Source organism: Nycticebus coucang, chromosome 8 (genome assembly GCF_027406575.1).
Source record: "Nycticebus coucang isolate mNycCou1 chromosome 8, mNycCou1.pri, whole genome shotgun sequence".
Lineage (NCBI taxonomy): Eukaryota > Metazoa > Chordata > Mammalia > Primates > Lorisidae > Nycticebus > Nycticebus coucang.
In genome coordinates, this window is record NC_069787.1 from 118,701,264 (window position 1) to 118,709,620 (window position 8,357).

Sequence of the window (8,357 nt, forward strand, 5' to 3'; positions counted from 1 at the left end):
TATCCCATAATTGTATCAATGTACACAGCTATGATTTATTAAAAAAAAATTGGTATACGCTTTGCGCCTACAGCTCAGTGGTTATGGAGCCAGCCATATACACCAGAGCTGGTGGGTTCAAATCCAGCCCAGGGCTGCCAATGACAACTACAACCAAAAAATAGCCGGGCCTTGTGGCGGGCGCCTGTAGTCGCAGCTACTTGGAAGGCTGAGGCAAGAGAATCGCTTAAGCTCAAGAGTTTGAGGTGGCTGTGAGCCATGATGCCAGAAGCACTCTACCTAAGGCAACAGCTTGAGACTGTCTCAAAAACATAAATAAAAAGAACTGGTATAGAACAGCTTTATGCAGATGTTTAAGGAAGAATGTGGCTCACACCTGTAATCCTAGCACTCTGGGAGACCAGAGTTGGGAGGATTGCCTGAGCTTTTAAGACCAGCCTGAGCAAGTGACCTCATCTCTACTAAAAATAGAAAAAAAACTGGCCAGGTGTCATGGCAGGAGACTATAGTCCCAGCTACTGGGGTGAGCCCAGGAATTTGAGGTTGTTGTGAGCTCGGCTGACACCAAATCACTCTAGCCTGGGTCAATGGGCAACAGAGACTCTGTCTCAAAAAACAAAACAAAACAAAAAAAACACTTTAAATTTAATTATAATAAACTGAAAAAGTGAAGCTATATTAAGCATGTCAAGAACTTGGTAGCTAGGGGCATTTCTATCATTGCAGAAAGTTCTACAGGACAGTGTTGTGTTAGGTCTTCTGGGGGAGGGGCAACTCAGTACTTCCAACACAAGGTCTCACATATTTATTACTGCACCAGCTTATTAGGAATAGCACATAAATGAAGAGAAAACTCATTTTCCCAATGAAGTGTGGCAAATGTCCAACTGATGACATTTTCAGCTTGATATGGTAAGATGATGATAGTGACCGTGATTCAGCATAAGTACATGCCGTCTCATGTAATTTCTTATAGACCCAGCCTGGTTCTTCTCCAGTGTCTCCTCTCCGAGTTGTACCTGATTTTATTACCGGTTTTCATTCAAATCCACTGCGGCATGGGACGATTTTGTTTTTGTTTTTTGGCCAAAAACCGCTTGATTCTGAAAGTCTTATGAGAGGACATGGCGACAAACGAGACTACTCACACTCACCACAATGGAGAAGAGCGAGAGAAAAGCACCATGAACATTTTGGAGACTTATTCACACATGTAAAATTAGAAGTCCCGCATTTTCCACTTTGGTGGAAAGTTTATTTCACATGTATAAATAAAACTAAATATCTGAATAAAAGTCAAGAATTTGGTTCCATGTGAATCTTTTATGTCAGTATGTATACACACACACACACACATATTATATATATATATATATTTTTTTTTTTTTTTTGAGACAGTCTCACTTTGTTGCCCCTAGTAAAGTGCCATGGCAACATAGCTCACAGCAACCTCAGACTCTTGGGCTTAAGCGATTCTCTTGCCTTAGCCTCTTGAATAGCTGGGACTACAGGTACCCACCACAACGTCTGGTTATTTTTAGAGACTGGATTTTGCTCTGGCTCAGGCTTGTCTGGAACTCATGAGCTCAGGCGATCTGCCTGCCTCCATCTCCCAGAGTACTGGGATTACAGACGTGAGCCACTGCACTCGGCTTTTATTTTTATATTCAGTTGCATATAATTTTTGATGTATCATTATTTTTATTTTCCTCTTCTGTTCTCTAGTACTGATCCATGTATAGGAAAATGTCCTTTTCCTAGCAAGCATATTCCTTGCTCACATACTCGCTTTATGCACAATGCTTCTGTGTATTCAGTATGTACTCAGAGGTAAGGAAGAAGAGTTTTTTGCATTAGTTCACTCTTAGCAGCATGACTTTTTCTAACCTTACAGATTGTGTATTAGTCAAGAAAGGAGAGTGTGATCCAAGAAGACTGGGAAAAAAATCAACAACTTTTTTTTATTTTTGTGAAAGCTGCTCTCTTTTAATTTATAAAATTCCACATAAGATGGATGATTTATATATTATTCTTTGTTCCATTTTTAACAGATTCATACTCTGTTAAAGTCAAGGAAAAGATTTTAACTCTCATTGGTCATCATGCCTTTATGTGCTACACTTTCTGCATTGTACAATCTTGGCCTTTCCTGTCCTACCACACAATTTACAGAGCAGTGTTTAGGGCTCATACATTAACTGCTACCATTTATGTATTTTACAGGTCAGAAGTTTATGCTGTAATCTGGGATAATTTTTTTTTTTTAATGGTGGAGAGATTAAGTCAGATACACCTCAGCGTGAATCACGATTATTTCTGTTTCTCATTATAATGATAATAATATTATGTACAGTGATAACTGGTATTGGTATAATAGTAACTACAACATTACCATTTATTAAGGAACTGCTACATGCCAGGAATTGTGCTTAATTCTTTGCATTCGTTACTAGCTAAATCCAAATAACATTATTAGATATGAATTAACATGCCTTTATTATAAATGAAATAACTGCATCAAGAACATTCTACCTTTGATCATAAAGTTAGTAATTATGTGAGTTTAGATACTCATTTTTAAAACAGTAAATGTGACCCAGGCTTACTATGGAATAGTTTTTTTAAACAATAAATAACTTTATTAAAAGTTTTTGTATGGAAGAAGTTTTTTGTTTTTTTCTTTCAGCTTTCTTTCCCTTGATCTTACTCAGAATTTCATTTTCTTGTTCTGTAGCACATTGCAAACTTTTGATTACATTGAAATTGGACTGGCCCCAGAGTGGTGAATGCAAAGTGCTTTCTGATAGAATTGCAGCTGAAGTCTACTGATCTTAGCTTTCTCTACTCATATTGCTTTCAAATTTACTCCTTTTCCTCTGGATTCTGCAAATAAATATGGAGATTAGATAGAATTCAATAGGGCATCCAGCTCAACTAGTGAAAACCCTAAGAGGACAGCCTACTCAAAATTGTAATATTTTGAGGAGAAATCTATCTATTTATGCCATGTATATACGTTATAGAAACAGATAAGGTAGATTTACACACACACATACACACATATACGCAATCTAGGAAGGAAGACTCCTCAGAAAGCCTCCCTTATGGTATAAACCTGGAAGGGAAACAGCTGGTGCTGCAGAAAGCAAAAGAAGTCCCATGGGACTCTCATCCTCTCTCTCTCTCTCTCTCTCTCTCTCTCTCTCTCTCTCTCTCTGTCTCCCCTATGAAGTAAAACCGGAACATGTAAGGAAAACAAGGCATGAAAAAGTTGTCTTTGGGACATTAGTGAAAGTTCATTGGAGCTGGGGAAAAGGAATTTTATGCCATGTGGAGAAATAGCATTTGAAAATGAGGATATTGCCATCAAGGAAATAAACTTAAAAAAGAAGTTTAATTTTCACATATTATTTTCATCAATATATGAAGAAGGTTTGATTTTGCATAAGATTAAAGTTACAGTTCACAATTCCCTCTTCTTGATTGCTAACTGTATCTGCATGTAGAATCACGATGAATCCAACGACCAAGGAGTCCAAGCACCTTTTTACAATTGATTTAAACAAACTTTGTTGATCCTTAGTCAGAAGATAATCACATAGATTCAGGTCAGGACTATCAGGGTTACTTAAAGGTCATGGTTCTTCAAGAAGATTAGTGTTAGAGAGTTGTCGTGAAACCATTAAGCTTTGATTCTTTCCCAGGCAACTGCTGTTGTAAGTTGAAGTTTTTCCTTTCATACCATCACCCACCATAGAGGAATTCTCTCAGTGACACAGAAAAATGTGGTTATCCAAATTCTTTTTCTTAGTTTTCTAAAAGTAGACCAGTTGTAAGAGGAGAAACAGCCTCAACTGCTCCCCCTGGCCTTAGCGGTAGGTTACTTAATACTCTACCAGACAGTCCTGTCAGCCAATCCTCCCCTAGTTCCAACACTGTGAAGGTCATCACAAGCCTGGACTGAAGAAAAACACCAGACATACAGGTTGGGAAAGTAACAAACACTGAGTCCTTAGCTAGAGATCAGAGGGCTGGATGATGTACAGCTAAAGATAGCAACTGTTGGAGAGGGCCTAAGATCTCTGTGAGGCAGGGCACCTGTAACTCAGTGGTTAGGGCACTGGCCACATGCACTGGGGCTGGTGGATTTGAACCTGGCCCAGGCCTGCTAAACAAAACAAAACATAACTCTGTGAAACTTTCTGAAGGCAAGGCAGACTTCAAGAATAATCTCCCTGTCTTCTTGGGATTCTGAATTTTGGTAATAAACAACAACTTTAACCCATGAGAGTTTGGCTCATGCTCCTGGTTCCAGCGCTGGTTAAAGTCATCAGATTAAGCTTAAGAATGCACAGAGGACAGCTTGAGTACACATGAAATGAAATTTATTCAACAACATATCAATAAAGGTTACATATTAATCAAGATAGAATTTGAAAGAGCAAAAAGTTGTATGTTAAGATAAGAATTTCACTTAAAAAGTTGTATTTATAATATCCACTTCAGTTCCCTTCATTTCATAGGGTCTTTTTTTTAAAGACACCAAACAATCAACTACTCTAAGACATGACTCAATTCCTTTTGTAACAAAATTTCCCATTGTTTACTACAAAAAAACTCCAATCACTACTTAAAATATTAAGGTTGTCTATAATTGGTTGGCTTTTATTAAAGATAAAAATGTAGATAAATCATTAAAAATATACAGAGTGGCCATAAAGTTCTTGTGCAATTTACAATATTTGTCTATTTTAAATTGCACATGAACTTTATAACCACCCTGTATTAGAAATTTTTAATGAATCAGTTCACCATCATGGCAGAAAGTGCTTCTACTATATTTCCAGGAACTCTGAGAATAACATTCTCTTCTCAAAGTTGGTAGTCCACAGATAATCCAGTGACTCGGAAGATTTGATAAGGCTGGCAGTTTTAACAGAACTTGCCCAAGGTGTGAGTTGTAGTTAAGTCCTTCACCCAGGAAGTGTGCCATATTCTCCTACCTTGTAGTTGACAGGTGGAATTTTCTGAGCCCCTTCCCTCTTCTTGAATTTAATTGTGCTTTTCTCTAGTGTGGGCCTCTATTTTTTTCCTTTTTTTTTTTAATTGTTGGGGATTCATTGAGGGTACAAAATGTATCACACACTGAGACACTATCCCCCTCCCTCTTTCCCTCTCTCTACTCTTCCTTTTCCCCATCCAGCTTCCTTCTTCTCTCTCTCTGCTCTCCCCTTTCCCCACCCCCACTGTGTCATTAATTGTCATTAATTGTCCTTATATCAAAATTGAATACATAGGATTCATGCTTCTCCATTCTTGTGATGCTTTACTGAGAATAACGTGTTCCACTTCCAGCCAGGTTAATATAAATGCTATAAAGTTTCCATTCTTTTTAATGGCTGAATAGTATTTCATGGTATACATATACCACAGCTTGTTAATCCATTCCTGGGTTGGGGGGCATTTAGGCTGTTTCCACATTTTGGTGACTATAAATTGAGCTGCAATAAACAGTCTAGTGCATGTGTCCTTATGATAAAAGATTTTTTTTTTTCCTTCTGGATAGATGTCCAGTAGTGGGATTGCAGGATCAAACAGGAGATCTAGCTTGAGTTCTTTGAGGTTTCTTCGTATTTCCTTCGAAAAAGGTTGTATTAGTTTACAGTCTCCCCAGAAAACTGTTCCTTTCTCTCTACATCCACGCCAGCAGCTGCAGTTTTGAGATTTTGTGATATGGACCATTCTCGCTGGGGTTAGATGGTATCTCAGGGTGGTTTTGATTTGCATTTCTCTAATAATTAAGGATGATGAACATTTTTTCGTATGTTTGATAGCCATTCATCTGTCTTCATGAGAGAAGGTTCTGTTCATCTCTCTTTCCCCATTGATATATGGGATTGTTGGCTTTTTTCATGTGGATTAATTTGAGTTCTTTATAGATCTTAGTTATTAAGCTTTTGTCTGATTCTAAATATGCGAATATCCTTTTCCACTGTGTAGGTTGGTTTGGTTATTGTCTCCTTAGCTATACAGAAACTTTTCAGTTTAATTAAGTCCCACTTATTTGTTTTGGCTGTTATTGCAAGGGCCTCTAGTTTTTTATCTGCTAGTTTCAAATTAGTATTGAGTATATGGGATTCTTTTCCATACTTGAGATATTTTACTTAGGAGAATGTTTTTCAAATCCATCCAGGAAAATACAAAAGATGCAAAGTCTTCCTCTTTTATAGCTGAATAGTATTCCATGGTATCCATCTTCTACAGTTTATTATGGCTTATTTGCACATCTTTGTAATTGTAAATAGCTGTGATAAACATTCAAATGCAAACGTCCTATGGGAAACTGATTTTTTTTCTTCTGGGTAGATACATAGATTTTTTTCTTCTGGGTAGACGAGAATCAAATGGGAGGTCTAATTTTAATTCTCTGACTATTGTTCATATACCTTTTCAGAAAGACTATACCAGTTTGCAATCCACCAACAGTGCATATGTGTACTTCTCTCTCTGTACCCCCTGCCAACATCTGTAGCTTTGTGACCTTGTGATGTGGGCTATTCTCTTTGTTTGTATTAGGTGATATCTCAAAGGGCTTTTATTTTTATTTTTAGAGAGAGTGTCAGACTAGAGCCCGAGGGCCTCAGCCTAGCTTACACCAACGTCAAACTCCTGGGGCTCAAGTGAGCCTCTTGCCTGAGATTCCCAAGTAGCTGAGATAGTAGCTGAGGCTACAGGTATTTTCCACAATGCCCAGCTCATTTTTTCTATTTTTAGTAGTGATGGGCTCTCACTCTTGCTGGTCTTGAACTCCAGAGCTCAACCAATCCTCCCACCTCAGTCTCCCAAGAGAGTTAGGATTTCAGGTATGAGCCATCACACTCAGCCCTCCAAGTGGTTTTTATTTGCATGCCTCTGATGATTAGGGACAATGAACACTTTTTCATGAGTTTGTCGACCATTCCTCTGTCTACTTGGGAAAAGGTTCTGTCCATGTCATTTGCCAGTTAACTGGGGGTTTCTTTTGCTCTTTCCTTATTCTTTTGCTTGAGTTCTTTGTATATTCTGGTTGCTAGCCCTTTGTCCAATTTGTAACATGTGAATATCTTCGCCCATTCTGAAGGTAGTCTATTTACTTTGTTGATTGTGTCCTTGACTGTGTAGAAGCTTTTTAAAATCAGGTTCTGTTCATTTATTTCTGCTGTTGCTGCAGTTTCCAAAGTGGTCTTCTTCATGAATTATTATCCAAGGCTGATATTGTTAAGGTTTTTTTCCCTTTTTTGCACTTTTTGGCCGGGGTTGGGTTTGAACTCACCACTTCTGGCATATGGGGCCGTCGCCCTATTCCTTTGAGCCACAGGCACCACCCTGTTGTTAAGAGTTTTTTCCCAAATTTTCCTGTTGGGTTTTTATTGTTGCATGTCTTAGAATAGCCCTTGGTCCCTATGACATGACAACCTCTTTTGCTAATAAGGAGTCTCTGAGATAGGAAGATACATCATAGTTTTGGATGGGGTTTGTCCAATGTCTATTTAATTTCAGACATTGAAATAAATTATAATGTGCTCTTGTTGGGAAAAAAAGGACTTACAATATGGAAAAAATATTTTTTACATTTTGATAGTGGGAGTCCTCATACCATATTGTATTTATACACACCTCCCAGAAATTGTTGAGGAACCATGGAAAATAATACTGTTAAATGCTGTTATGGAAAGTCATCATATTTGGTAAACGAAAAATTTTATTGACTTGGAAAGTCAAGTTTTCCAGGATTCTATGTTTTAATAAGTATTGTATGTGTGTGGTTTCCTGCTCTCAAATTTTGCTGGCTTCTTTTTTTATACAGTGGCATGATCCTAAAGCATACTGCTAACAAGATAAACAACAAAGATGTATTCAGGTTATATTTATAATAAAAAGATCCATTCTAGTAGCAATAAAGTCATAAAAAATATTTGATAAATTTTTATTGTTTTATCGACATGTAATTTTAAAATTTCACATACAACTCAGAAGTCATATGTTTAAGCTACTCTGTAATTATCTATTACATTTAATCATTAATAGTCTATTTTAGATATATACTATATATTGCATGTACTATAGACATGCAAGTTCTTATGAAAATATAGTATAGATTTTCTGACTGAAAAAATTTTTGATTGAAACTTGTCTGACAAAAGCTATGAGAGGTACAGATAGTAGCTATGGAAGAATGCTGACCAGAAAATGTGCAGTTAGTAGCTATGGAAGAATGCCTCTGTTATGACTACTTCATTGAGCACTTGATCCAGTTTATCTCCTTTAACTCTCTCAGTACAAAGTTAACTTTCTCTGTCTGTGTATCTCTGTCTCTC

General features: G+C 37.3%; 1 pseudogene; it reads right to left on the bottom strand.

Moving 5' to 3' along the window:
• Positions 1 to 970: 970 nt before the first annotated feature.
• On the bottom strand, positions 971 to 1,133 carry LOC128591810 (60S ribosomal protein L39-like; annotated as a pseudogene).
• Positions 1,134 to 8,357: the final 7,224 nt, after the last annotated feature.